This window comes from Quercus lobata, chromosome 2 (genome assembly GCF_001633185.2).
Source record: "Quercus lobata isolate SW786 chromosome 2, ValleyOak3.0 Primary Assembly, whole genome shotgun sequence".
NCBI lineage: Eukaryota > Viridiplantae > Streptophyta > Magnoliopsida > Fagales > Fagaceae > Quercus > Quercus lobata.
The window spans coordinates 101591467-101600273 of record NC_044905.1 but is presented as its reverse complement, the minus strand read 5'-3'; positions in this window follow the sequence as shown (position 1 = coordinate 101600273).

The following is an 8807-nucleotide window of genomic DNA, read 5'->3' as shown; positions in this document are numbered from 1 at the left end:
AAACTGCTGCTTGTAAAATGGTCTCCAAGTCCGCCCGATTGACTAAGTGAAAATGTCGTGTGTAGGCGTGTAGATCTACAAAAAGACAAACACATATGCATGGTTAGTTACCGAACAAACTTTAGATTAGAATGGCGTAAAGGGTCATCTCCCTTCCATTCCCAGTACCCCACCTGGTTCTCCTTCTACTATGGGGCACGGGTCGCCATCGTGCCATTCCCCAGAGACGATAAGGAAATCCTTGTTCAGTCCCTTATTGGAGTCAGGGAGGCACTGGATTAACCGAACCCTTTCGTCCCTCGATTTCAGGTAGTAGGTTTTCCCCTTCAATTTTTGGAGGTTATAGCACCAGTTCACGTCATGATGGGTCAATCTTAACCCCATCTTCTCATTTAAGGCGTCCACGCAACCCAGAATCCTCAAAACGTTACCGGCGCACTGGGTGGGGGCTAAACGGAAATGCCTGAGGTAACCCCTCGTCACTGGCCCCATAGGGATTCTCATACCTCCCTCTACAAAGGCGAGGACGGGAATTACTACTGCGCCCGTTTCCCTCTTGTAGTGCCATTCCCCCATCTTACAGTGCTTCAAACTTACGTTGGGGGGAATCCTATAATCGAAGATGAACTTATTCATCACCTCTTCAGTATCGACTAATTTCCTCAGTCTCAATTTAGTCATCTTTGTGATTTACTAAACAAACCCAACCCGCGACGAGAAAGAAAATGGAGCCAAAAAGAAATAAACCCAGAAAAGAGAAAGCACGAGTTAATGGAGGTAGGGAACTTACACAAAAGAAGAAAGACGCTTCGAATAGGCTTTTTGTGCTGGAGATAGACTTGAATTTGGATGAAAATCCAGGTGAACCCAGAATATACGTGCTAGAGCTCTTAAGTGCAAAACTGAAGAGACAGATCCTTTCCAAAAAATCTCTTATACTTTCTAGGGTAACTGCACAAGTTTTCCCGCCCATAATGACCAAGGGATCACGACCGTTCGATCTTCATCATACCGTTGAACGTGGGAAACACAAAACCGCCCGCATTTAATGAGGCCACGTTTCGCCTTTCAAGGGCTCTAGGAACGTATCTAGGGCAGATAAAAAGTCTCAGGAACCGATAGGTGACAAGAATGGACAGGCATTAGCAGATATGTGATGTCATCAAAACCCCCCTATCCATCCGAGGAGTCGGATAGTAGGATTTTGAGGGGCTATTGTAGGGCCGGGAAACTTATGATCCGGCCCACGCACTATCCGGGCTCAGGGCCCGTGCCGAGGAGGTAGTGTGCCGAGGACGAGTGATCAAAAGCCGAGGGGTTAAGGGGAACAGCTGAGGACGATCTTGTCCTCGACACTCCAGGGCTCTGATGAGAAGAGCAACGTCTTAGTGAAGGCCGCCCCCGAATAATCCCCTGAAGGGGATGTGAGTGGAATAGGGCCCACATGGGAGGGGTGCAAAATAGGTTCAAGGAAAATACGTCCCCTCCACATTAAATGCACTGGCCAATGTTCTGATCATATTAATGAGAGAAGACGCTTGGACGGTGTAACCTTGATCCTCACGACTAAACAGAAAAGTAAGAGGGGACAGCTGATGGGACAGGTACAGGACTAAGTATCTGCCTGACCTACAAGTGGATGGCTAGGATCAACCAAGAAGGACTATATAATGTAAAAGTGAGTGTGCAAAGAGGGGGCTGGGAAAAATGGCCAAAAACCAGAGCCTACCAGCCCGCCTCCAGGAGAAAGACTCCTAAGGCGAAGACGACCTAACCATGTATGCATATCATGTAAAACCCACCGTTTGGCGATCAAGGCCTAACCTTTCAAACCCACGCTCTACAATTGATGTTGTTTGGGCCTTTTTACGTGCGAACCCAACACTGTTACGGTCCGCCACGAATCGTGTCCTTACAATGTGCTACTCTTAAAACGTGGAGAAAATTCCCCGTAATCTGCTCCATGTACCCTATTTATCCACTTTCTCCATTAACTACTCACATCCCCCATAATGGTGGTGGATCCGAACAAGTAAATCCACTTCAAACTCCCTATAACAAGTCTCATTCACTCGAGGTAACTTTTTCACCATTCACTATTTCCCATCCCTGTGTTCTAAAAAGAAAATTGACTTAACCGTTGGAGGGTTCTTGGCCGAGTTGCACCAGTTACCCTCGATAGTTCTTTCTTTCTTTTTAGGACCTACAGCCATCACCATAACCCAAAGCATTCCAGCTTATTGATTTTCGTGCATCATCAGTTGGCGTCGTCTGTGGGAACGTGAAAAAATTTCTAAGTGTTAACTTCTTTGCTTTCCAAGACAAACATGTTGCATGGTTCGGACTAAGTCGATGGCCACCAATCCAGGATACCAGGAGAGTGGGAACACCTCCAGTCACCCAAACCATGCACTAGCACCCCCAATGACCATCCAACAACAATTGCAGTCCATGGCAACTACGATGGCAGAATTGATGCAACAGAACTAGGAGTTAACTAGAGAAGTTAATAGATAGTGTCAGCATCAATGTGGTGAAGAACGGGGACAAAATTCAGAAAATGAAGGGGCTGAGAACAATGCTAAAAGAGATCAGTCCAAAGGTACCGTTACTCGTAGGGTACCACATTTGGTGAAGGAGATGGATCAGATGAAAATAGCCATGAAAGAAATGAAAGATTCCATGAGGAGAGCAAATCATTTGGATGACCTCGTCCAAATGACTGATTCCCCCTTCATTGCGTCCATCACGAGTTACCCTTTGCCTTCCTAATTCAAAATGCCTACCCTAGACTCATATGATGGGAAGTGTGATCCTTGTGATCACATTGCCACATTCAAGACAACCATACATCTTCAAGGTGTACCAGATGAAATCATGTGTAGAGAATTTCCTACCACATTAAAAGGCCCGGCCAGGGTATAGTTTCGGAAGTTACCACCAAACACCATAACCTCGTTTCAAGAGTTAAGCAAGTTGTTTGTTAATAACTTTGATGGAGGTCAGAGGCAAAAGTGTTCCTTGTCTAGTTTGCTAAGCATAGAGCAAGGAAAGAACGAGAACCTACATTCTTTTATTAGCCAATTTAACAGAAAAGCCCTATTGGTGGATGAGATGGATGACAAGATCCTCTTGGCAACTCTCTACAATGGAGTTAGTTTAGATTTGTTCATCCATAAGTTGTATGATCAGGAGCCACAGAGAGTTAGTTTAGATTTGTTCATCCATAAGTTGTATGATCAGGAGCCACAGACGATGGCTGAGTTGATACATTCAGCCCTAAGTTTCATCAATGCAAAAGATACGATTATTGCTAAGAAAAAGAAAAAAGGTGAATGACTGGAAATTTTTTATATACACCATCCAGAGCAAGGTCCTTATCCAAAGAAAGCCAAAGTAGGAGAGAAAAGGGATCACGACTGCAAGAAAGCAGGGGCATCCTCAGGAAGATACTCCAACTACACTCCCTTGAATACTCCACTTGACTTAGTGCTGATGCAGATCAAAGACGATCCATCCTTGAAATGGCCCGAGAGGATGAAAGGAGATCCTAGCAGGTGGAACAAAAGCAAGTACTGTCGTTTTCACCATGACCCTGGACATGATACGAACGAATGTTATGACTTGAAGTAGCAGATTGAGGCTCATGTTAAGCAAGGAAAGTTAAAAAAAAATTTCTTGGGTGAGACCACAAGGATGAGAGATAGTCAATGAAGTATAAAGCAGAAGAACTAGCACACCAACCGCTTGGAGAAATAAGGATGATTATAGGAGGCACATCAATAAGAAGCTCATCCAAAGCCAAGAAGACCTACTTGCAGGAAGTCCAGAATGTTCAGATATCTGGACAACCACCAAGGATGATCAAAGAAGTTGAACCGGCCATTATTTTCACAAACGAAAATGCAAGACAACTACACCATCCTCATGACGATGCAATTGTTATTACCTTGACGATTGCAAATTATACAACTAAAATGCTGTTATTGACAATGGAAGTTCAACAGACATCCTCTACTATCCAGCCTTCCAACAAATGAGGATTAACAAGAAATTACTTCAACCAGTGAGTGTGCCATTGATCAGGTTTGGAGGAATGAAGGTTCTGCCAATAGGCACTATCTCCTTGCCAGTCATGGTTGGTTCTTACCCACAACAAATCAATAAGGAAGTGAATTTCCTCATTGTAGATTGTTCATCCTTGTACAATGCCATCATTGGACGACCAAATTTGAATAGTTGGATGGCTGCAACGTCCACCTACCACTTGTCTGTCAAGTTCCCAACGGAGTATGTCATTGAGGAAGTATAAGGAGACCAGTTGACCACTAGAGAGTGTTACTTAGCAATGTTGGCCATGGATGAGCAGATACAGACAATGAACATAGAAGAGAGAAGAACATTGGCTGAGCCGATTGAGGTATTGGAAGTTCTACCCTTGAACGAGTCCAACCCGGAGAGATTCACCAGGATTGGGACCAATATGGGGGAGAAGACGAAGCAGGATCTCGTTGGGTTCCTCAAAAAGAGCACGGATGTTTTTGCTTGTAGTCATGAAGACATGTCTGGGATTGATCCAAGTGTGATTACTCATCATTTAAACGTGTCCCTGTCTTACAAGTCCGTTCGTCAGAAGAAGAGAGTGCTTGCCCCAGAACGAGATAATGACATCAAAGAAGAAGTTCATAAGTTAGTCACCACAAAGTTCATTCATGAAGTGTACTACCTTGATTAGCTAGCTAACGTAGTGATGGTCAAAAAGGCAAATGGAGAATGTGTGTGGATTTCATAAATTTAAATAAGGCATGCCCTAAGGATAGCTATCCTCTTCCACGCATTGATTAGTTGGTGGACTCAACAGTTGGACACTAGCTACTAAGCTTCATGGATGCATTCTCAGGGTACAACTAAATCAATATGGACGAGGCAAACTAGGAGAAAATGTCCTTCATCACAAGTCAAGGTTTGTTTTGTTACAAAGTGATGTCGTTTGGTTTGAAAAATGCAGGAGCTACCTACCAGAGGCTAGTCAATCATATGTTTCATCCGCAAATTAGGTGAAATGTTGAAGTTTATGTAGACGACATACTGGTCAAGAGCACAAGAGAGATGCAGCATCTGGACGATCTTCAAGAAACCTTTGATACACTTAGGAGATATAAAATGAAGCTGAATCCAAGCAAATATGCCTTTGGAGTTGCATCAGGGAAATTTCTTGATTTAATGGTTTCGCAAAGAGGAATTGAAGCAAATCCTGAAAAAATCCAAGCAATCCTAAACATAGAGCCCCCAAAGAATGTCAAGGATATCCAAAGCCTCACTAGACAAGTAGTTGCCCTTAACAGGTTTGTTTCAAAAGTTACTCACAAATGTTTACCGTTTTTCAGAGTATTAAGAAAAGCATTTAAATAGACAGATGAGTGCCAACAAGCATTTGAAGATCTGAAGGCTTATTTTGCTTCAACTCTATTGCTGAGCCCATCCAAACCAAGTGAAGAGTTGTATATCTACCTGGTGGCGGTGTCCCTTCATGCGAGGAGTTTGGCCTTGATCAGAGAAGAAGGGAAGGTACAAAAGCCTGTCTACTACACTAGCAAAACTTTAAAAGGAGCTAAAGGACGATATCTGCAAATAGAAAAGATAGAATTTTCATTGGTGATAGCAACAAGGAAGCTTAGGCCTTATTTTCAATCTCATATAATTAACGTCCTAACAAATCACCTGCTAAAGAAGGCCATGAACAAGCTAAAGGCCACTGGATGACTGATCTAGTAGGCAGTGGAACTTAGTAAATTTGACGTGCGGTAAAGATCAAAAGATGTAATAAAAGCTCAAGTCCTTGCAGACTTCATTGCAGAATTCACTTCTGATAGTGGGCAGCAAAGTGGAGACCAAGGGCAAAACAGCGGGTCATTCGTGTAGATGGCTCGCCCACACAGCATGCAGGAGGAATTGGGATAGTTTTAAGCTCATCAGAAGGAAATCATTTGGAGTATGTAGTCCATCTACAGTTTCAAACAACCAATAATTAAGTAGAATATAAAGCCCTACTCTAGGGCTTGGAGTTAGCTAAATCACTTGGAGCGGATTCAGTCGTCATCCAAGGAGACTTACAGTTAGTGATAGGCTAGGTGAATGGAACGTGTGAAGCTAAGGAAGAACATATGAAGAGATATTTTGACAAAGTTAAACAATGAATTAAAGGCTTCATAACAACCCAGTTTCAATAGATACCAAGGGAAAATGCAAAAGCTGACGTCTTAGCTAAGACGGCATCAGCAGACCAGATAATAGGTGATTAAGTCAAAGTCTAGTATATCTCAAGTATTGATATTCCAGAAGTGAATCAGAGATGGAGTAGCTAACTGGACCACTCCAATTGTGTCTTATCTCAAAGACGAGCTCCTCCTATAGGATAAAAAAGAAGCAAGGAAGCTAACAATCAAAGTAGCGAAGTTCGTCCTTATGGATGAGGTGTTGTATAAAAGGGATTTCTCTCAACCCTATTTGAGGTGTTTAACTCTAGACGAGTCCCATTACATCTTAAGGGACGTTCACAAAGGAGCCTGTGGAAATCATTCAGGGACTAGATCCCTCATCTACAAGATAGTCTGTGCAGGATATCACTGGTCATCCATGCAAGCAGATACCAAAGCCTATGTTAGAGTGAGCGATAAGTGTCAATGCTACAGTAATATGCCTAGACAACCATCAAAGTACCTCACTCCAATGGTGACCCCTTGACCCTTTGCTCAGTGGGGGTTGGACATCCTTGGTCCCTTTCCCATGGGGACAACACAAATGAAGTTATTGGTGGTAGGGCTTGATTATTTTACCAAATGGGTGGAAGTAGAGCCATTGGCAAAAATTACCAAACGGAACATCAGAAGCTTTTTCTAAAAAAAACATTATCTGTCGCTTCGGAATCCCCAAGGTGCAACTCTTAAACAACAGACACCAGTTTGACAATACACCCTTTAGAAAGTTTTGCGAGCAATTAAGGATCAGGAATCACTACTCTTCACCTTCCCACCCGCAGGCTAACGGACAAGTTGAAATTGCAAACTGATCCTTGCTAAAGATCATCAAGACTCGGCCTGAGGGGGCAAAAGGGACATGGCCAGATGAATTACCCAGCGTCCTTTGGGCATATAGGACTGTTAGAAACATATTTTATATAATTGGTTGATCCTTTGACAAAATGCACTTTACTTATAATTAAGTAGATCTATGATGGGTTTAGTACTTCAAAGAACATGTTGTTCAAGCCAAGTATTAAAGTCATGAAAATTGAACCAAGAAATAAGTGAAGAAAATTTGTTCATTAAAGCTCGACAAAAACAGTGTCTATCGAGACTTAAAAATGAAGCTCGACAGAAGCTGAATCTGTCGAGATCTACGAAATCAGAATTTCCAGATCTGATTTTTGGCTCATGCTGACATGCATGTGTAGGGTTTCTTTTCTCACAATCCTAAACATATATAAGGCTTATTTTAAAGGCCATTATACATGGAGAACACGTGCAGAAAGTGACCTAGTATTTTATTCTCTCTACAAAAAGTTATTGCATCTTTGCACCTTAGGGTTTTGTAACCAAGTGCTTCTTGATCTTCATTGTTGATGAAGTGAAGAACTTTGCAGCCAACAACATCTTCTTCAAGTTGCTGGAGTTAGTCACGTACTGAGATTCTTGCAAAAGGGTGGCGTTTATATATTGAAGAGTTCAGAGGTTCTTAGATGGTAGAAAATTTCTGCTGTAAGTTCATCTACTAAAATAAACAATTATAACAGTCTACTTACAACAAATTAGTGCATTTAGACTCTCTATTATAACCTCAAAAAACGTCTTGTTTGCCTTCCCACCACAATGACCCTGGAAGTTCTAATATCCACATGAACATCCTCCATGAGTGAACCTCATCCACAACCAAAACTTCAAACAATGACACCTTCGAGGAGAAACTCTAAAAAATATCTCATATGGAGAAAACACTTTGTAAAAAGGAATTTAGAATTCTTTTGACTCAATAAAAGTTTGTACTTAGAGTAATTAACATTGATACAACAACCTCTCTAGTCTCTCCTCTCAATTTCAAAAATAAGGGTTGGTTTTATATAGGGAATCATTAGGTTAATTTGTTTGGCTTCAAGGTTAGTGTAATGTTTGCTGCAATAAGTATCGAGTGAGAATTTTTTTGCTCGAGCGAAACTCTGTAAGAGAACCATTGTGACAACTTTGAATGACTATATCTCATTCATTCTAAACCCAAATTGGGTCAAATTTATGTGTTTTTTGAAGATCCAAATGTCTACTTTCAAATTAAACAAGTTTTACTTAGAATCCACTTTTGTGCAAAAGATATGGTAAGAGATCACCAGTTCATCATTTTTCAAGGCTTCAGCATATTAAATCCCTTATTATCTTTGAGTAGCTTCTAAACCAAACTCAAGTATCAAGTTGGAGTTTAATTTGTCACAAACCCAATATCTAGGAATCAATTATTCCAATGAAAAATTTAATCACCAACTTAATACTTGAGTTACATTAATGTACGGGTGATATATATGGTTAAAAACCACTTTTTTTTGTTTGAGAGATAATTGCAACATGTTGCTAACCCCGCAGTTCGAACTATTTCCCCCCTAGACCCAAACACTTTGTACATGAGAATGTGCTAATTCAGCTACAAGGCCTTTAGCAAGTTAAAAACCACTTGATTATTACATTTAATAAAATAAAATACAAAGGAAGTCCATATTCTATACACCAAAGTGTGTATCTAAGTAAATAAAGAATTCTTCTAAA